General features: G+C 44.5%; 1 long non-coding RNA gene across 5 annotated transcripts; it reads left to right on the top strand.

The window, feature by feature from the left end:
* Positions 1 to 5,489: 5,489 nt before the first annotated feature.
* Positions 5,490 to 22,063, top strand: LOC311588088. 5 transcript variants are annotated; one of them, XR_014776078.1, is made up of 4 exons: positions 5,490 to 5,579; positions 8,837 to 8,928; positions 13,743 to 13,832; positions 21,838 to 22,063. It is a non-coding gene; the product is annotated as an uncharacterized lncRNA (long non-coding RNA). The 5 variants fall into 5 exon arrangements; XR_014776079.1 differs by lacking the exons at positions 5,490 to 5,579; positions 8,837 to 8,928 and adding an exon at positions 12,952 to 12,975 and having other exon boundaries at positions 21,838 to 22,004; XR_014776080.1 differs by lacking the exons at positions 5,490 to 5,579; positions 8,837 to 8,928 and adding an exon at positions 13,168 to 13,192 and having other exon boundaries at positions 21,838 to 22,004.
* Positions 22,064 to 22,682: the final 619 nt, after the last annotated feature.

The raw sequence follows: 22,682 nt of genomic DNA on the forward strand, positions 1-22,682 counted from the left end.
AGAATTAAAAAGAGAATGGACAGGCAACAAAGAGTAAAGAGTGAGATGCAGACCCCGGACATACTGGTATAGAAGAATCTCCACGCAATAGGATGCTGGCCTTGCTCCTTACCAGACCCCTCATGCCCCATCTTTCTCACACTTGCAGTCGCTCTGCCCCAGGGCATTGCTTCCCAGACCCACAGGGAGGACTCAGTGGCGATGCATGGTACCTTGTCTGTCCAGGTGCTTCCATTTCTTGGAACATACTCAGCCTTCCCTGTGTGGCTGTGTCCAGTGATGAGACACTGCCCAGCTGTTGACACCATCTCAGTCTCTGCCGGTCCCAGGACTAACGGCACACTGTGGCCCAGGTGCCTTTGTATCACCTCACATACCCTGAGCACTTGGTGTCCCTTCTTCTGGACTGGGGCAGCAACACATCTCGCCACTAGCATGGCAGGAGGGAAAAAACCCTGGGAGCTTATGGTATGTGGCATGTTGGTTTATGGTACTTTTCAGGGGGTTGCAGAAGGACATTTTGGAGTCTCATTCCTCCAGGAGCACAGTGGAGAAGTTCTGGGTCTGTGGCAGCAGAAGGTGGTCCTGCTTTATACTGGACTCTCTGAGGTTGTAAGATTGATGGAGAGAAAGAGTCCTCTGGATCACTCGACTAGCTGGGTACCAAACCTTCACTGGAGCACATTCTTTATCAGTAGCTGAAACTGCACTATCTGTTTTCATTAACCATAATTCCACATCAAACACACCCACCCACCCACACCCACACCCACACACACCACACACAACACACAAAACACACACACCACACACATACCACACACACACCACGCACACACCACACATACCACACACACACACCACACCACACACACACACACACACACACACCCCACACACACATACACACACACACACCATGTACACACCACACACACACACACACACACACACACACACCACACACACCATGCACACCACACACACATACACACACACACACACACACACCACACACACCATGCACACCACACACACACACACACACACATACACACACACACACACACAGCTTGACTGAGGAGACAGACCTTATCTGATCTTGTCTGTCTCATTCATTCATTCATTCTCTTGCTGTAGTCAGGACTTGCCTGACTGTCCTTTCAGCGAGCACATGTAGAGACCCTGTTAGGAATGCTATGAATAGGGCCTTGATATGTACTTATTGACTGGATGGATGAACAAAACCTACTAAAAGATCTTTAATTTTTTCCTGATCATTAGGGTAGTAAATGATATTTAAATTAATACCTGTAATAATGTAATGTAATGTAATAAATATTGAGCCTTAAAAATATATGTAGTGCACAACCACACAAGAAAACAGTAGTCAATGTAATTTGAACTTACGACTTTAAGCTTTTAAAATGTGATTTTATTTTTAAAAATGTGTATGTGTGTTTTGTTTTGCTTGTATGTATATAAATGGAGTTCCAGATGGTTCCGAGCCACCATGTGGGTGCTGGAAACTGAACCAGAGTCCTCTGCAAGAACAGCAAGTGATCTTAACCAACGAGTCATCTCTCCAGCCCCTGAGTTTAACCTTTAATGGAAAAGTATAAAACAGTTCAACAAGAACTATTCATAGTCTATAAAAGGAATTGAACAGCCAGAATTCAGAGACCATCAGGTGAATGGGCATGCATTAGCAGACAGGATGGGAACACCCGGCATAAAATTTAAATACAAGAGGAAAAAACAATACGTAACAGGATACAGAGTAATGCGGGATCCATGGACTACATCCAGGAGTTGTAGCTCAAGGTAATTTAAATGAATAAAAAGGAACGTAGAGAAACCAGATGCAACCCCCATTCTTGTGGTGAATTGCCAGACCTGGCAGATACTTTTCTTGTGACCCCATTTACCCTCCTGCCCATGGCAGACAGGAGATGACAGAAGAGCCTGCAGTGGGACTAGAGACCCTGAGTCATCAATATACTCTTACATATTTCAGCTCCCACGGGGGAAAGGAAAGGCTGTGAAAGGGAGACAAAGGAGAGAGCGCACACCTGCCCTGTAGAGGGCTATCAGGCAGCCCTTAGCACATCATCAGAGAGGTAAAGTTAGGTAAAGGATGATGGCCTGCTTGTAGCCTTGCTGCACTTCCTGTCCCTTCTCTGCTTTCTCCACATAGTTGGAGAGGTTACCTGTTTCTTCCCTGCTCTGTGCTGTCATGTTTAGTCTGCCAGTATGAACTATAAGCTAACATGCCACAGTGATTTCTCGCAGCAGCAAAAGCAACTAACACAACGAGCATCCTCTGGTTTAACCTTTGGGTCAGCATAGGATGGGTTGAGGTCCCCTAGGGCCGGCCACCTCCCTGTCTCTCACAATCTCCCATTGTGCTTGAAGCAGTGACCTCACCACCTGAGGTACCCTACCAGCACCAGTGAGGCACAAGGCAGCTAGCTCACTCCTTCTCACACTAAGAACATGTTCTTTTCAGAGATCAACTCAAATCCTGGCCCAAGAATCTTTTTTGTGGTCAGTATCCTCGGTTTCGTCATGGGACATTGCTTTTTCCTTTTTCTTATTATCCTGGCGATTTATCAATGCAGAAAGAGAAGAGCAATCAAAGGTAGGGAACAGCAGGGCCGGGGGATGTGGAAAGCTGTAGGTCGTGGGTGGGAAGAACCAGCTGATGTGGAGACCGCGTCTGTGTCCTGTCTTCCCCCAATTTTTTGGACAATGACAGCTCTCAAAACTCAGAGACTTTGAATTAGAAGTGCCAAGAAACATGGTGTTGCCGCAAAAGCATATGCCGGCCCAGGAGTAGAACATGAGGCCAGGGATGAGGCTTACTGCTGCGGCAAAAATATTACGGTTGTCCAGGGTCATGAAGAGAGTGGGGAACCTGATTGTCTGAGCAGTCCGGAGAGCTCAGGGACAGCCTGTGTCAAGGGATTTCAGGATGGGACTTTTCTCTCTCTGCCTTTGTTTTAGTCATGGCCACAGGTGAATGTTGTCTCCGGTGTGCAGCTGCAAGTGAGGGTGACCTTGATGGCCATGACCTCCGGTGGAGGTCCCTTGACTTCCCTAGTGTGTTCTTTTTGTGTCTTCTCTGTCATGTGGCGTGGGGGAGATTCTCAGTGTGTACACGGTGCCTGCATGTGGTATCCTGAGTCCCACCTCAGAGCTGTGTCCCTGTTCTGAAGATATCACGAGATCTCTATGAGCCCCAGACGACATCAAGGCCTCCCTCTCTGGTTTCTGGAAGAAAACAATTCAAGGCTGAGTTTCTGCTCTGAGCCTTGTCTAGTGCTCACAGATTGAGCGTCTGTGCTCTTGTCTCTCCTTGCAATGCTTCTTGTTTGATGAGCCTGGCTAAGTGGTGACTGTGCATGGAGCAGTGTGATGGCAAAGTTCCTCTGGATATGTGCTGGAAAGTGTGGGGAGATGGCTCTTGAGACAGGTGTAGCTGTCTGTGGAGGAGGCATTAAAAGGAATGCAGCTTTGGGAAGCTACAGTTTCGGGCCTAGGAGAGGGATGGTGCTGCCCTGGGGAGACCATTATTGAAGAAGAATGACCTTTCAAATAACTTGTTTAAACTCTACTTTTTGTTGACACCTCTGTGACAGCCTTGTGGTCCATATCCATAGCTGATCTAGCAGGTTCAGATAAGCATTTGTGTCTAAATAATGTGACCGTATTTCTCAAGCCAATGTATCAGTTTGGAGGGGAAAAATGTAATACTAAAGGGAACAGACAATGAAAAAAACTTTTTATTTAAGAAGATAGGGTCTGGGGGCTGGAGAGATGGCTCAGCAGTTAACAGCACTGACTGCTCTTCCAGAGGTCCTGAGTTCAATTCCCGGCAACCACATGGTGGCTCACAGCCATCTATAACGTGATATGATGCCCTCTTCTGGCCTGCAGGTGTACATGCAGGTAGAGCACTGTATTCATAATAATAAATAAATCTTAAAAAAAGATAAGATTTGATGAAGACTTTATTTGAAGGAAATAATACCTTCAAATGTTCAAGCTGATATGTCTAACGATTATCCAGTATGCCTTCGGTTACAAAATCTGGGACTGTCAGTACTTGAAGACACCACAGGGTTTACATAGCCAAATGCCTCTACATGCATAAAGCAACTGAAAGTAGGTGACACACAAAAAAGTCAATGTTAGACGCAGAACGAGCCTGTTTTGGTTCCCATGGAAAAGCCTATCACATCTCTGCATTTTTCACCCTGGTCTTCTCTTGGAGGAGATGAGACTATGTGCAGAAATGAAGGGTCTGCTGGGCCTGCAATTGTTCCTGAGTGCCACGTCTATGAATTGGATAGGCTGGACATCCCTAGGGTTACTATAATGGCAGTGGGACCTAAGTGGCATCCCAGGGCACTTAGCATCCTTTCTAGGCCTCTTTAGGTCTTCCATTTATAACCACTCCCCTCTACCAAAATTGTTAGGAATCCGTAAATGTATTAATTCATTAATGAAACCAGAGCACTCATGATCCGTTCACCTCTCCTATGAGCACTGTTGCATTGGGGAAATAAACCTTCAGCAGACGAGCTTTGTGGAAATATTTAAAGCCCACATCTTAACATGCATCTACTTAAGGACTTCTAGGGAAAGCTAGGATTGTCTCTGTGGGTTGCTGGAAAGTTGGGATCTTTCAGACGTCTTCAAAGACTAGATGGCAACAGATACGTTTCTGTCACCAGTTTCCTGAGATTTTGCCATGAAGAAGCAAGGTGTTTCCAGTTGTGTCCTCTGATTCTATGTCCCTGTTTGTGTGGACAGATTGAGAAACAGATCTTTAGAGTTTATTAGTTACCACCAATCTCTAGGACAGACATTCTTTAGAAACTGATTTGTGAATATTTTCACACAACATACTTATTATTATTATTATTATTTGAGACAGAGTTGCTCTTTGTTGCCTTGGCTGTCCTGGACTCACAGAGATCCACCTGCCTCTGCCTCCCTAAGTGCTGAGATTACAGGTATGCCACCATGCCCAGCCTATGAACTACTTCTTTGCCTGTGGTTCAGACACCTCTAGAAGGCTCCCATTGTCTTTGGGTCATAACTATAATGAGACACTAAACTTCCTATTTATGTTTGTTTTTCATATTTCCCAGAGGAAGAACTGGTGAAGGAGAGTCTCCTGAGTGAGGAAGAGGAGGACAGAAGTATGGTTTCTGAGCTCAGCGATCCTGGCGTATCACTGAAGGGGCCAGTGTGGCTGTACTGAAACCATCTGCACTATGGTCCAGGCTAGGGGTTCAGAGACCACCCCAGCCAGATATGTTGAGGCTGCATTGTGTCCTTATTTTGCATAAACTATCCCATAATAAACATTTGTGTTGTCCTCACCAGGCTCTGTAACAGAGAAATCTTTGTGACCATCGAATGACTTCAGTGTAGACTGCTTATATAGAATGGGTAAAGGAACCTCTGGACACATGTGTGTGCTGCTTCCCCTTAGGTGACACTATGGTGCAGAAGATCCTGGGTCCAGCACCAGAGCTGAGGTTGCTCTCCCAACAGGTCACTTCACAGTGAGTGCGATCAAACAGTCTAGAAATGCTCTATGATGATTATAGCATTGTTTCTCCCATAATTTTGGCCTTTCAATACCTCGGGAGTATGGTGACATGAGGCGTGTTTAGATGTGACAGTTTTCTGAGAAAAATTCTAGGCAAAGCCGAAACACCTGAACTACAAAAAGCTCAGACACTCTTGGAATAGGGAGAAACAAGTTGGTCGGAATGAGAACGTATTCAAACCCTTAAGTCTTCAATTTTGGCTGTGGGGGAATTGTTAGATTTCAGCCCACATCTAAGCTTAATTCTTAACCGTTGAGTGAGTCGGGCACAGCACCTCACGTATCCTCATCTGGATAATAAACATGAGCCTCAAGTCCTCACTGAAGTCTGTCCCACACACTCTCAAGCACAGTTTATTTTCTTCCATCTTGTTGATACGTTAATGTGCCTCTGCTGTCCTGATGGTTAAACGTAGGGACTCATACATAGCACCTAATCACTGTTCCACCAAACGACATCCTCCCAGCCTTATAGTCATGTTTTAAAAATGCAATTAAAGGGCCGGGCGTGGTGGCGCACGCCTTTAATCCCAGCACTTGGGAGGCAGAGGCAGGTGGATCACTGTGAGTTCGAGGCCAGCCTGGTCTACAAAGTGAGTCCAGGACAGCCAAGGCTACACAGAGAGACTATGTCTCGAAAAACCAAAAAAAAAAAAAAATGCAATTAAAGCACATGGGTTTTGGTTGGAAAAACAATTTTAGGTTACTTGTCCTTACTTCCTCTGGCTATAAGAAGATCAGAAACTCCTCCTCCTTTGCTGGGCAAGAGCAGCACTAGAAATGGGCCACCCATCTACCGCTAGGGTACTCCTCAAGGGGGCAGAATACACTCGTTCGAAATATATTTTGAACAAATTGCATTTTGCTCAAAATGTTATAGCTATGGTGGAGGTGGGAGAGCATCCTTGGCTTGTCGCCTTAGAGATGCTCATGTGCAAGATCTTGGAGCATAGTTGCAAATGATCGTATGTGAACTGCTCTCGATTTCCACCACTGCTGTTCCCCACCATCTTGGAATTACTCATCTGAAGAAATGAAGTGCTTCTCTAGGTGGAGGAAATAAAGGAAAGACAAATAACAATGGGTAGGCACAAAATTCTCTACCTGTATCTCTACATTCCACGCCAACGTGTCCATCAGTGGGAGAAGAAGGAGATGAGGTGGCTGTTTTTCTGTGTGTAGCGTGGTTACTGGGATCATACACTGAACGATCCACATACAGTGAAGTGGAAGTTTCTGGTTTCCTTAAAAATTCAGTTGTGCCATGTGATGTTTTGCTGAAAACAGACATGCGAGAGGGCACACGGTGTTTGGAAAGAGTATAAATAGAACCCCACAGACAGTTAGATGACACTTTTTTGCATTTCTATGCCGTGCAATGCTTCGCTGGTCTTTGCTGGTCTTCACAGGTCTTCCCTTCACAGAGAGAAACATTACAGAGAACCGCTTGTGGTACTCTGGCTGCTTCTGCTGACTTGTGGTGATCTGGCGGAGCCTTGTTGTTTCTGCTGGATCGTGCCACTGCTATGGATTTGTGTTGCTGTTTGGTGTTTGCTTCTTACTGGACTGCTGGTATCCTGACAATGCAAAATAGAATTGGCTCTAGTAACTACTTCTAAACAGGTCCACAACTACTAACATTCTTTCTCCCCTTCCTCTGGTTGGTGGGTTAGACTTGAGGTTGAAGTAAACTTAAATAAAGTAGGTTTCAAAAAATCTGAACCTACAGTACAGAGTAAGATCAGTCTTGCTGATGCTCCGAACTCCCTGGGGAGAAGTCATTAGAGTCTGCACATCATGTAGGCATAGATAGAGCTTCCACAGACAACGTGGCCAAATTCTCCAGTCCTTCCAAAAAACAAGAAGTAGAGTGGTTGAGTCACCGGCTGCATATGCTTTCTATATAATTTCTTATGGCGCATGGGTGTGTCTGGAGTATCACCCAAGCAATACTTGTTGGGTTTTACTGAATTCTCAGTCTTTTTTGTCTGCCCCTCCTCCCGCTGCTTTCCACCTTCTTTCTATTCTATTTCATCTAAAATGTGAACCCTTAATCACCCCTAAGAGCCTGTGTCACCCAATCAACAATTTATTCCTATTTGGTGTTAAAGGGAGGGTAAGATGGATGAGAGGCTGGGGGCAAGGTGTAAATAGAACAATTTCCCAAACAGCACCACACCACAGCTGTTGTCTTCCAGCCCAAGCACAGGAGAAATTTCTTGCTTGTGTCTCCTCCACCTTGCCCCATGGCGCTCTACCTTCCCATCCTTTTGTATCTGTTGAAAGATTTTTGTTTCTGTCTTCTACAATCGAATCTTGCTGTCACAGGGATAGACAGGAGAGGAAGCTAATGAAGCGCTCCCTCCCACAGAGGCAAAGTAGGAGTTGTCCGCTTCAGAGCGTGTGTTTGCTTCATGGTCAGGGAGCCAGACCCTACAGTCTCTGTTTGGCCACTCTGGCTTCCCCACTCTCATCTTTGCTAGCTTGGCTCGGCTTGGACATTAGCTGACCCTATCAGACGTGACCCGTGTGTTCTGCCTATTAGGGGTCTACGTCAATCTTGTGTTTTGGTTCCAAGGGCAGTGCCCAAATTTCATCATAGGATCCTTACAGAGTTTTGTTACAGAAACAGTATACTTTGGGTTATAGCTGCAAATAGGAACCTGTTCACTGCGTGCAGCCTTGCTGCTAGGAATATAAACCCGCCAATCACAACTGGGCATGCGCCAAATTCTTGAAGCATGTTACACAGAGAACATCAGCTGTTGCTTTGTTCTTTCCTGGGTGCAAAGCAAGTGTTGTGTTTTATATTTCCATATAGTAAGTTTTTTTCCTGCTGCAAACTACATTTTATTTGGATACAAATATAAATGAGCTTTATTGATGAACAGAAAAATACCCTGAACCTTTGGCGATATTTGGTAAACAGTAACAAAAGGGCCCTTGCTGATCTCCACTTGGCATAATGTTGTGTTATGCTGTGTGTATCTTGGATTGCTTTGGAAGATCTACAGTGTATGCAGAATTTCTCTAGTTAGAATGATCACCATTGATCCATCACAGAAATAAAGGGACACTTAACTTTAGAATTTGAAATAAACATATTTATTGATTATACCTAATGAAGTTTGAGACCAAAATGACAATTGCTTTGTACTGTTTTCAAACTACATCTGTATAAAGTAGGAACCCTTGTTTTCTATGCCACAGCCCCCTCTCCCTGCAGAAAAACAGAAGCAACAGACTGATGAGTCTCAAAATGAACTCTGGAAGAACAGGGATGACAATGGAATAAATAAGCAGTAAGTGGACCCCGCTGGAGAGAGTGAGTGGACCCCGCTGGAGCGAGTGAGTGGACCCCGCTGGAGTGAGTGATCGGACCCCGCTGGAGAGAGTGAGTGGACCCCGCTGGAGTGAGTGAGTGGACCCCGCTGGAGAGAGTGAGTGGACCCCGCTGGAGAGAGTGAGTAGACCCCGCTGGAGTGAGTGATCGGACCCCGCTGGAGTGAGTGAGTGGACCCCGCTGGAGTGAGTGGACCCCGCTGGAGTGAGTGAGTGGACCCCGCTGGAGTGAGTGAGTGGACCCCGCTGGAGCGAGTGAGTGGATCCCGCTGGAGCGAGTGAGTGGACCGCGCTGGAGTGAGTGAGCGGACCCCGCTGGAGAGAGTGAAGGGATCCCGCTGGAGTGAGTGGACCCCGCTGGAGTGAGTGAGTGGACCCCGCTGGAGAGAGTGGACCCCGCTGGAGTGAGTGAGTGGACCCCGCTGGAGCGAGTGAGTGGACCCCGCTGGAACGTCTTACTTTTTATATTAGGAGGTTTAGAAGCAAACAAGGAGCTGCGAGTCTCTTCCATCAACTGCTCGACACCCCTTGACCCTATTGACGTAAGGATCTTAGTGCAGTCTTCTGTGGTGGTCCCAGGCTTTCTGGGTAGTTCCCAGTATAGGCCCATGAGATTGTGAGTGGGCCCCTGTGTCTATGGAGCTCAGCGCTTCCAAACTAAGAAGGTAGCCCATTCTTTATCTGTATCAGTTCCTCGGGACTCTGTCTTATGTGCTGGCTTTGGTTACTTGGATGCCTCGTGGTTTCAGTTAGAAGAATGAGATGAGAAATAAGAACAATGTAGGATGTTGTAACTATTCTACATTTTTCTCATTATTGAAGGCCGGGAACAGTCCCATGCAGCTTCCTGCCGTCTAAGCAGAGCGGGAGACTCAATAATTGTTATTTTAAGAGCCTTGTTGGTGTCCAATTTTCATCAGCAAATGTTTGTGTTGTCTGCTTTAGCTCCCTCCTGCTCTGTCACATCCCTTCTCATGTCTAAACTTTGTTTACTGAAAGCAAGGGTTTAAAAATGAGTTTATTCCCATTTGCCACCGTTTTCAGCCTAAGCTCCTCCTTTTAGTTCTTGAGGCAGATGGGCAGATCCAACTAGAAAAATAATCATATTAAGTGGCGATTTTGCTCCAGATGGCTTCTGGTGTGCCACTATTCACGTTATGGTCCCCAGAAACTTCAGTTGAATCTAAACGTTCTAGGGACTGGAAATAGTTCCCTAACACAGCCCCCCCCCCCCCCCGCCTCAGAATCCAAAATAAAACAAAGGCACATATATAGACACTTTGGTACACACTTACCCCTGAAGTGAAGAGGGTACCCCTCAATGCTCAGGAGTCCTCTCAGTGGCTAAGCATCTTTTGTGCCCAATAAATAATTCTCCAGTTGTGGCAACATGTGACACCTCTGGCCTTTTGTGTCTGGGATTTTATTTCTCCAGTTGTGTGTGAGGTCTGTAGGGCAACAACTTAGACTTTGTGTATCTTATCCAATCCAGCCCTGGGTATAGTCCAGGTTCTCAGGCACTGATGTCTGTTTTGTGTGATGAGTAAGGAGTCTGGTCACCTTGAGAGAAAACATATGGTCCTTCTGCCAGGCAGAGGCTTGGCACAAAACACTGAATAACATGGTGGGACTTGGGAGCAGGTGAAGAACACAGGGACAGAGCATCATCTTGTCACGGGTAACCACCGATCATCAAAGGGAAGATTGTGTTTAATGTTGTGTTAATATAAAATATCTAATAATGGCTACAATTAGCCTCATAATTATTAAGGGGGTATTGTCTAACTCGCTATCACAATCAATAAAGACACAGATACCTGATAGATTTTTAGATTTTTGTCATGGGTATCCACTGGTCATCAAGGGAAGATTGTGTATAATGTTGTGGTTAATATAAAACATCTAATAATGGCTATTATTAGCCTTATAATTATTACAGAGGTATTGTCTAACCTGCTACCACAATCAATAAAGACACAGACACCTGATGGGTTTTTAGAATAGCCTTATTTCACCTGGGGCAGGGCAGATATTACTTCCTGAATTATCGTTACCTCCCAAGCCCTCAAATCATGGCATGCGTTCTAATACATTCTCTCTGGGCCCCCTCCCGTCTACAAATCTAAAGTATTTGCTGATTCTCTCCATCTCTTCCACTTCCCTCCATACACACTGATCTGGCCATGTGCTTCTCTTGCTTCCTTCTTCCTCTGATACCTGTCTGCTGTTCCTTCCCAAGATCCTTCTCTCCCAAAGCCCGCCAACCTTTGTCACGCCTACCTCCCTCAGGCCCTGCCCAGGTACCAGCTTCTCATTGGTCCAAACAGGAATAATTTCTTAGGCAAGGTTTACCACACAAGGACAGGTGTACGTGAGAATGTGCCCGTGTGGGCAGCAACTAGATCTTGGGAGCCAGTAATTAGCACCAGAACACACATCACCAGACCAACCCCCAGTAGTTTAAAACAAGAATAGGGAACACTTCATACTTGGGGAATAGTAATGGGGTCAGAGTTACCCTGTGTCGGCGGGCTGATAACTTTGGGAAAAGTGGCTTTACAACTTCTACTGTAAGAAACTCTTCAGAAAGAGGAGCCTGGGTTGATGTAAAATTTGGGGGAGCGTGTTAGCAGGGATTATCTACTGGATTGGGAATGTAAAGGTATTAATTCAAAGGAAGTCCTGTTATTGAGTGCCATGGTTTCAGTGGGTCAATCCAAAGGCAAAGCTTTGGAAGTGTATTTCCCTTTCAATACAAGAAGTGGGCCTTAGGAAGAGGCAGACTACTACCATTGCAGCAAGGGTGGCTTCGGCATACTGAAAGTAGGCTGCTTTAAAGTCAGCCAGCTCTCATCTTCTAATGCCTCCCGCAGAGATGACCCCCAACCTTGGCTTTCCCAGCCTCCAGAACAGAGAGCTGAGGAAGTTTTCATTCTTTACTAATTACCCAGTCTGTGATAATTAACATTACAGTAGTTGAAAATGGACAAAGGCACCAAGGAAGATGTTGTACTGTAGGGTGGGGCTACAGACCAGTTTTTTTTTTGGTCTTTATCCATATTTTTCTTTTGGGAAATGCTGCCATGGACCAGAGAACATCATGTATGGGTATTCAAAGCACTCATGGCATACTAATTCCGTTGAGCTCAGAAAGGAGACACCACTCTCATCTTGGAACATGAAGTGGTTTTGCCTCATTGATCCATGTGATGGGGGAGACGTTCCTGTGCTCGGACAGGACACCCATTTCTGGTGTACAGCAAGGCAGAGAATGGCAGGCATTCTAGGAAAGAGCATAAAACGTTCTTTTTTAATTTTTAGTTTTTTAAAATAGAGATTTACTTATTTATTTTATGAATATGAGTGCTCTATCTGCATGTCAGAAGAGGGCATCAGATCCTAGTATAGACGGTTGTGAGCCACCATGTGCTTGCTGGGAATTGAACTCAGGATTTTTGGAAGAGCAGACAGTGCTCTTAACCACCAAACCATCTCTCCAGCCCCTCATGAAATCTTTCTTGAGGAATATATAGTCTTTCTTGATTCTCAGATTTAAGTGTTAACCCCTTAAGATTAATGCTAGGATTGAGAAATCTAGCTTCCTTATGTGTGTTCCAATATAATAAGATACTTTTACCGAATATACAATAAGCTGCCTGCTTGGTCTGGCCAGCACATTTGGCGTTTTGGGTCCCACTAAAGAAAGCTGTGCTAGGGGTCGAGGAGGTGTGTCAGTGGGAAAAGTGCTTCCTGTGCAAACATAAGAACCTGATTTAGGATCTCCCACATCCATGTAAAAGCTGTGTGAGAGGTACAGGCCTATAATATCTCTCTCTCTCTCTCTCTCTCTGCACATGTGAATGCCAGTCTAGTTGATATGGCAAATTTTATTGAGCCTTTCTCGAAGAAGAAGAAGAAGAAGAGGAAGAAGAAGGAAGAAGAAGAAGAAGAAGAAGAAGAAGAAGAAGAAGAAGGAAGAAGGAGAGCAATAGAGGAAGACATGTGATGTCAGTTTCTGGCTTTACATGTGTACATAGGGTGATCATACCTATACACATGCACACACCACATGCACAAAAATATTAGGAACAAAAATCTGTGCTGTGAGGGAAGCTATTCTTGCTCTTGTCACAGATGGGACGAAGCTTGACCAATCCCTGCTCAGATCCTCCCCACGCCCATTGTCTCTGAAGCTGTGATGTCATTGCTGTGGTCTCCTTAGAGGTAAAGAATCTGAGGCAGAGAATAGAATTCTATGTCTTTCCTCCTGTCCCAATGGCGGAGATCAAACCAGGAGTCAACCTGTTCTCAAATGGTGTCCCTTGGCTCTTTGCAGTGTTTGCTATGCTCTTCGTATGCTTTTGTGTCATGTTCCCACCTTCTTTGTTTGAGATAGGCCCACACATCAAGAAATGTAAACACCATGGGAGACTTAAGAAAACAGAGGAATTTTAGTGAGAGTGTGTGTGTATGGACCTAGAGGGAGCACCCATGATGCTGTGGGAGACAAGGATGATTATTTTCTGGGCTCTAAGGTCCCACAGCCCATGGATCACAGGTTTTAGAGACTGTAATCTGTGATAGAAGCTTAGGGGGCTGAGCTCTAAGCTGGGCTGAGGAATGTATGGCTTATGTACTTGCACAGCAGGAGGAAGTGTCTGAAGGCTGACTTATCTGACTTGGGTACCTCAGTACAAAGGCATGGGGAGCCCCAGGGGCTCTGGGTTTTGAGGGAGTATCTCCAGTGGACCCTGACTGGATGTTTTTTCTTAAGTCTTTCTCAGATGCTGCTGTTCTCTGCGCAATGCTTCGAATAAGTATAAAGACAACGATGATATGACGATGGGCCATCTGGGAAGGCCAAGTAAGAACTCGCTTTCACTTCTGGGAACTGGTCAGTCCCACAGTCTGCATGCTAATCGAGGGGATTCTGTGCTAATTTTGGCTTTTGGTGGGACAGTTTCTGTGTTCTGCAGATATATATATATATATTCTCCTTCTACCAAGTTTGGCTTAAGGGCTCTGAGGCCTTTCTCTAGATAATCTTTAGTTTCTTTTTAAAAAACAGAGGCTTGGTTCTGAACTCTCATAAACTCTCACATCGGTTGAAAAGTCTTTCTCTGTTTATTCTTATGATGTTTCCTTTCCCATGGTATCCTTGCAAGGAAAGGTAACTTTTCCACAGAATATGGCAATACATTTCCTTCCCTGCAGGCATGAGGAGAAGGACTTCACAAAGATACGCCATCAGATAGAAAGCCTGTGGAATGGAAGGTCCATCTTTTCCTGGGTGATGTCCTGACGACTTGTTGACCAAACTCATGCAAATATAAGTGTCACTTCCTTTCTGTGGTACCAGGGATTGAACTCAGGGCTTCACCCAGGCTAAATGTACAACTCATTACTAAGTTATATTCTCAGCCAATGACCACAGTTCCTGTGAATTGTGCATGTTAAGGGATTTGTTTCTTCCATGAAGGTCTCTGCTCTCCTTACGACTTGATGGCTTTCATGACATCACAGAGAGGAAACACATTGGATTCTAAATTTCTCTATGACCCCCATGTTGGTAGTTATTGTATATTTTCCAGTACTCTGCTGAGGTTTCTGTCACATAAAATTGTCTGTAAAACATATTATTTTGCTTAGAAATAAGCAAACCATTGAGAAATGTTTTCATATGAGCAGATAACCAGATTTGAATATTTTTGTTTCTAAACTTAAGAGAATACTACTATTTATTTGGATTTTTCACATTCCCAAATATACCCAAAATATGTTAGCTGTATTCAGAATATCTAGCCCCATCGTGGCATTAAATTAGTGAAAACATAAAACTACAATGAGTATACACAACGTATTTGGCTAGGCTAAATGAATTGCCTCAGAGCTTGCATGACGCCATTAACTGCCACTTGTACAAAGGCCTTCGCTATCTCAGTTCACTCCCCACCTCCCTCTGCTAATGTTTTAGAGATCATGGCTGCTCTAGAGTTTAAAGTAAGGAAGTGAGTATCTTTTCCCCCTGAGACAGGGTTTCTCTGTGTAACAGCCCTGGCTGACCTGGACTTCCTTTATAGTGTGTCAGAAGTGAGTATTTCAAAGGCGTCAAATAGGTGGCTCTGCCTAAGACTTTGTGCCCCAGCAATAAATGAGGGCTATTTGCTCCATGGCAGGCGAAGAAATCAACTTACCATCTAGAGCCTTCTGTAAATGAGGAAGGGTGATAAGGCAGGAGCAGTTGTTTTTTCCAAGGGCTCGGAGATGGAGTGAACTTATCCCCTCTACTCTTCAGCTTGAAAAAAAAAACATTTCTGAGAAGTCTTGGTACCCTCAGAGACTGGCTAATTCTGAGTGCAGTGGGCTATGGCCGCCTATTATTTTATTCCCAGTACTGACATGCACAGGCTAGCGCTCTCTCAGATTTGAAACTTAGTTCTTTGGATGGTCAGCCATGCTTTGTGCTAATACTATATGTAAACCAGCATGTGGGGAACCTGAGGAGTTGCCAAAATGTGGACATTTTGGTGACATATTCTTATGACGACATTGTCTCATATGATGTTGACTTTTCTTGTTGTTTCTTGGGTTAGATGGGGTGAGAATTATCCCAGATTTTCTTTTTCAAGACATTTATTTTTATGTCTATGTACTGCATGTATGCAGTGTGCACAGAGGCCAGAAGAGGCATCTGGTCCCCATGGAACTGGAGTCAAAGAGGGTTGTTTGCCAAGTCTGGGTCCTCTGCAAAAGCATCCAATGCCTTTTACCACTGAGCCAACCTTCTAGGTCCCATTTTCTTATGAGATCATAAAATCTTAGTGCTAGAAAGACTACAGCTGTTATGTTAGCTACAATATTTTTGATTCTCAGATGAGAAAACTATAGCCATAGAATTAAAAAGTGAGGTTCTTTGAAGCACCTATCCAGGGGCAATTTACAAACATCAAGATCATCTGTGTAGGTATTTTTGGAGTCAGGAAGAAAACATAAAATCACCGAGGAGAAATAGCTGATTCTGTTTCCCCCTTCCATTTCTTATATATCTCAAGAAGTAACTTCTTGTGCAAGTATTTGCCAGGCCACAGGCCCATGGTCTGGCCCTGCAACCACAGAGTTTGATGATGTACAGGAAGTTAACTTTCACACAGTATTTCAGCCCTCTACAATATGTGCTTCCTAAGATGGCCGTTCTGTTAAGTCATGGCTTGATAAAGCACCTTTCTTGTTCTCTCATGGTGTCTTCTGATGTCACCAGAGAGAGGAGTTATGGGAGGGAAGAAAGACAGGCTAGGGAAAGATTCTTCTCTGTTCATGAGGGTAGCAAGAGAGCCCAGGGTCTCTGAGATCTGTACCCCTGGTACAGTGGCCTGGAGGTGGCTGAGCTAATAAGCGTCACCCGTGACATCAAACTCCAGCTAGGAGAGAGGTTCTGAGACACCTTCCTCACCTATGTGACAGGATGCCAATAAATATCTTGAGATTCTCAGAATAGTTCTCACTTATGAGGAAAATTTCAGTGAATTTTCTGTCTCCTTTCACTTAGTAGATTTATTTACCCTACATTCCAATCTGATTCCCTATTTCTGGGAGAAGTCCTAGGTGCAGGAATGACATGTGAGCATCTTTTGTCCCAGGAGAAAGATCAGCCATTCTGTGACCCAGCAAAGTCTGGACTCAGGGTACATATTCGCTCTGTGCTTAAGACAACCACACAGCAACAGTGCCGGAACATTCCAAAACATCCTCTCCCAGTTCCACTGCTGCATCGAGAGAGAGAGAGAGAGAGAGAGAGAGAGAGAGAGAGAGAGAGAGAGAGAGAGAGAGAGGAAATGTGGAAACTGAGTTCTAAATTCTTGGGAAAATGTTACCTGGTTTTGTGTAGGAGGCCAGGAATGTGCTATTGCATGAATGAAGTTCAAACTACTAGCAAGGCTGTGCTCTTGAACCAGGTGACATTGGTTAACCCTTTGGCTGTATTCCAACTCTACGTTGCATGCAATGGTGATGTGCAGGGGAAGACAGTAGGTGTGGGTCTCCCCTTCCTTGGAGGTCACTGGCCACAGGCCTATGGGGGAAACGGGAGCAGAGGCAGGGAGTAGGGTTCAGACAGCTGTGAGTATGATGAACAGACTGCTAGGAGACAGCTTCAGTGAGACACTCAATTTTATTTGGGATGAACAAGAGCTATATAGTTCTTGGGGCTTGGGTAGGGGTTTCCAAGGTGGCTGTACATTTTTGGGGTTGAGGTGCTGGGAATGCTTCAGTTACATGAAAATGAATTCCAGGAATTCCAGGTACTTTCCAGACAGTACTTACTGGGAGAAAGTTAGTTAAACATGGCCTGGAGAGATGGCTCACTGGTTAAGAGCACTGACTGCTCTTCCAAAGGACTTGAGTTCAATTCTCAGTACCCACATGGCATCTCACAACTGTCTGTAACTCCAAGATCTGATACCCTCACACAGACAAACATACGCGCAAGAAAAACATCAATGAACATAAAATAAATAAAGACAAAAAAAGTTGAACCTGTAATGTGACCATGGACTACATGACTTTCCTCAGAGGTGGAGGCTGTGGGGATCAGGCTTACAGATGCTCTCCAGATAAGGTCAGGCGGAGAAGAGGAAGCCCCACTGAGGAAGGGAGTCCTCCATTTTGCACAGAGCTCAGAGAGCTATCTGGACATGGCGGATTCCAACCTTAATAGCAGGGTCTTCCAACAATACCTGATATTATTCAGTGCTGAAAACCACACAGGCTGCTATTTACATATGACTAAGGAGTGCTTCTGATGAGTGAGCACCCAAACAGAGAATACAAGGGTTTCTGTGAAGGGTGTGGAAATTCTCTTCAGGAACGTTTGCTTCTTTTGGTGTCTCTGAGGAGTGTGTGGAAAAGGCGTCATTTTTGGCATACAGATCTGATTTCAGTGGAGAACACATGATATTTCCGGATGGCTGTTCCTGGCTCTTGTTAACTTCAGATATTCTAGGGCTTTAGGTGTTGGGGAGTCTTCTAGAACCGAAGCGTATTGATCTTACCTAGTATTTCCCTCAATGGCCAAACTCCATGTATTAGCTACCTTTCTGCTGCTGTGACAAAATACTGTGACAAAGAGCAAGCTGGGAAAAAGAGTTTCCTTCAGCTTCTGATTTCAGAAGGATGGGTCCGCATCATAGCAGGAAAGCAGGAGTAGGAAGCACAGAGTGCTCATCGCAGCCACACACAGGAAACAGACAAAGCAAACAGGACACAGAGCAAGACTCTAAAGACTGAAAGCTGGCTCCCTGTGACACACTTCTTCTAGCAAGGCCACACCTCCTAATCATCCCCAATAGTGCCACCAACTGGGTGCATTCTCATTTAAATCTCTATCTCCACCAGTGTGGTTGTGAATGCAGCTGTGACATCATCATCTGATCAAAGAGGAGTGGCATCAGATTAGTGACTTAGCTGGGGGAAAGCATTCTCATTGCCAACATCATCTTGCATGAGTTTAAATCAGAAATCGATTTACACCTAATGTGACCTTCTGGCTACATATATCTTAATTACAACCATCCCTTTCCTCATTTTTTCTTGTTTCTTGGTAATACATGTGAAGAAATACCTACGTGAAACCTAAGAGAACATATATAGGCAATTAAGTGTAAGGGTTTTGATGATGCGCTTTTTACTACATGATGTGGGAAAACCTTTTTTCCTCAATGAATATTAATGTCTCTTAAGGACCTTTGGCTCTGCCTGAGGAGACACAAGTAGGACGGGGCTAGGAAGTTCATTTATGGCATGTGTACGGACAATTAGCTGAACGGAAGCTAATGGCCCAGTGTAAGGCACTCTTTTTTTTTTTTAAAAATTTATTTATTTATTATTATGTATACAAGCTCTGCTTGCATGTACTCCTGCAAGCCAGAAGAGGGCGCCATATCACATTACAGATGGTTATGAGCCACCATGTGGTTGCTGGGAATTGAACTCAGGACCTTTGGAAGAGCAGGCGGTGCTCTTAACCACTGAGCCATCTCTCCAGCCCCATGAAAGGCACTCTTGACCCAGTTTTCCTACCACACGATCCTAGCCCATGAAAAGCTAACCTGCATTTGATCTGAAGTTGATGAAATAACTAGAAAACTTTGCCTGACTACATATTTTTGAGCTCAAGAACATATTCTTAACTCAAAGGAAAAAAAAATAATGCTTGTCATATCCTTGCCTAACTAAAAAAATATGGTGGTTTTATTTGTAGACAGCCAGAATGCTTCATCCAGCGGTCTTACGGAATAAGTGAGAGGATGCTGTAATTGGAGGGGTTAAGTGAGCAATCTCAAAATTCCCCTGAACTTGCAATAATTCCCAGTCAGTGGCACGAAGTCCTTCCCGAGAACCCAGCTCATTCTTCACCTCCTCTCCTTGATAATGTTCTGAAGGTGCTTGTTGGCTCCTACGGCCCAAAGTCACGAGTGCGAGGGATGGCATAGGGAGATCGACTGAACAGATTTGTCTCAATTTCCTATTTCAGTTCTGAACAAAGGACGTGTCCGTCAACTTGGCATAAGCTAAAGTCATCAGAAAGGAGGGAACTTCAGTTAGGAAAGTGCCTCCACACAACTGGGCTGTAGGCAAGCCTGTAAGACATTTTCTTAATTAGTGATTGATGTGGGAGGGCCTAGTCAATCGTGGGTGGTGCCGTCCCTGGGCTGGCATCCTGCCTCTATAGGAAATCAGGCTGAGCAAGCCATAGAAAGGAAGCCAGTAAGCAGCACCCTTCCACCCCTCTGCATCATCTCCTGCCTTCAGGTTCCTGCCATGTTTGGGTTCTTGTCCTGACTTCCTTTAATGAAGATGTGGAAGCTTAAGCCAAATAAATGTTTATTTTTAAAAAATATTTATTTAATTTTAATTTGTGTAAGTTGGTGTGGAGGTGTCAGATCTTGGAGTTGAAGACAGTTGTGAGCTACCATGTGATTGCTGGGAATCGAACCCCGGTCCTTTGGAAGAGCAGGCAGTGCTCTTAACCACTGAGCCATCTCTCCAGCCCTAAATGTTTATTTTTATTCCCTTTTTTCCCCTAGTTGCTTTGTTCATGTTTTATCACAGCAGCAGTAACCCTAAGACAATGACCTTTTTACAAATGAGAGAGGAAGGTGAAGTGGGTTCCGTTGCTTTTGCCAAGAGTTCAGAAACTGGGTGGGCTTTCCCCTCTCTTGAAATCTCACTCTACATGGGATGATGAAGTTTGGAGAATCAGCTTAGACACTAAAATTCTGGCATTTTTTGTGACATGTTGCAGTTGGTGGCCACTGCCTTTGTTCTTAAGATTTATTTTATTTATATTTATGTGTGCATGTGGGTATACATGAGTGCTCATGGAGGCCAGAAGAGGGCCTCAGATGGAGCTGGAGTTACAGGTGATTGTGAAATGCTTATAAGGGTTCTATGGAATTGTGGTGATTTGAATGGCCCCCATAGGCTCATAGGGAGTGGCGCTATTAGGAGGCGTGGCCTTGTTGGAGGAAGTGTTGTCACTGGGGGTGGGCTTTGAGGTTTCAAATGCTCAAGCCAAGCCTAGTGGCTCATGGTCTCTTTCTGCTGCCTTCCAATGCAGATGGAGAACTCTTGGCTCCTTCTCTAGACCCCTGTCTGCCGCCTCACTGTCATAACAGTAGTGGACTAAACCTTTGAACCTGTAAGGCTCAATGACATGGTTTCCTTTATAAGGTTGTTGTGGCCGGGCAGTGGTGGCGCACGCCTTTAATCCCAGCACTTGGGAGGCAGAGGCAGGTGGAGCACTGTGAGTTCAAGGCCAGGCTGGTTTACAAAGTGAGTCTAGGACAGCCAAGGCTACACAGAGAAACCCTGTCTCAAAAACAACAACAACCACAACAACAACAACAACAACAACAACAAGAACAAGAACAAGAACAAGAAGAAGTTGTTGTGGTCCTGGTATCTCTTCACAGCAATGGAAACCCTAACTAAGACAGAACTAATACTCTGGTCCTTTGGAAGAATAGCAAGTGCTCTTAACCACTGAGCCCTCTTTCTCTAGGCCTTTAAATATTCAGAGTCTCCTCATTTAGGCCTCACTGTGTGGACCAGGCTAACTTTGAACTACAGAGATCTGCCTGCCTCTGCCTCCTCCTGAGTTCTGGGATTAAATGTATGCTTCATTCACTACACTTGGCTGGGACGTGTCTTCCTAAAAAGTAGGATAAATTATGTATCAGATGTGAGGGAATGTATTCCAGGGTTTTTTTTTTTCATTCTCTTTCTCTCCCCCCCTACCCTCTTGTAAAAACACAAAGTTAAGGAGAACAGAAAATAGACACTCTATCTTTTTAAGTTATCAACTTTTAAATTTTCCCTTCAGTAAGATGGGCATGATTCAGCTGGGGGATCATTTCTGGTGGCTCTTTGGTTACCATTCTGGTTTGGGGGATAAGCTACCAAGGCTGAGATTATTCATTTGGGAACTTTGAGACACCAGAAGAGGATCTAATAGAAAGACTTAGCCTACATTCGCCAGTAGCTGACCTGAAACTTTATTTGACCCCTTCTTAAGTTCTGGTAAATTCACCCTTAAATTTAAATGTTTTGAAGTGAAATTCTCCATTTTCTGTCTCCATGTCTTCGGGTCGTGCAGAGAGTCCCATGACGACTGTATCTGGCAGTAATCTCATGAGCCGCTACCCAGTCAGCAGGGAAGCCATAATACGGTTTTATTCTTATATAAATGCTTTGAGGTATCCACTGGTGTTTGGGAATGTTTTCAATCAAGAGTCTGGCTTTTTTTTCCCATAGTGAGTTCTGTCAGTTTGCTGTACCAAGCAGTGAGCCATATGTATGTCCTTGTGTTTCAGGATGCCTTCCTCATACCCGTGGGAGAGAAACTTCAAGAAGAGAGGCAGATGGGATGAAAGGAGATGGCTCAGTTCTGGTGGAGATAGTAGGAGAAAGGACCCAGGGAGTCTGTCCACTGACATCAGTTTGAGGGCGACCACGTCTGTGAGGTCCTGACGTCTCATCTCAGGAAGATGTCTCCAACATCCTCATTATTTGTACTAAAATGAAAGTGATAATAAAGATTTTGGGCATCTCAGAAAGGTATCATTATCTGTTATCTGTTGAACTTCTATCTTTTTTTTTTCATCCTATCAAATCAAACCACCACCAACACTTTTGCTGTGGAGACAAAGTCTTACCTGTGTTATGTCTCCCCCCCCAAAACAATACTTAGTTTCAAGAAAATACTTTTAAAAACAAAAGGTACCTTCAGCTACAGGCTGTGCTTTGAGTTTTCCCTGAAGCAAGACGTAGCTTTGTGACTATTAACCAATGAAGTTCTAGCAGAAATAGTTACTAAATTATGTCACCAGTGAATAGAAAAAAAAAAAAAAGCTTTCTTTGTCCTTGGGCTGGAAATGTCTCCAAATGAGATCAACTTAGAAGATCTGCTTGGGAGAAACGAGGGAAGTACTTTTCTAGCCAGGATTCTCAGAAAGTCTTGTAAAGCAGAGGCTGTGAACTTAGCTATCCTGCCCTACTTAGTTCTCTGTAAGTGTTCTCTCTCTCTCTCTCTCTCTCTCTCTCTCTCTCTCTCTCTCTCTCTCTCTCTCTTTGTCTCTCTCTCCCTAATACTTTTAAATAGTCAAATAGATTACCCTAAACTGCTGAACCAGAGTTTCAGAAAAAGGTCTCAGCAACA

Source organism: Acomys minous, assembly GCF_964271855.1.
Source record: "Acomys minous genome assembly, chromosome: 17".
In the NCBI taxonomy this organism is placed as follows: Eukaryota; Metazoa; Chordata; class Mammalia; order Rodentia; family Muridae; genus Acomys; species Acomys minous.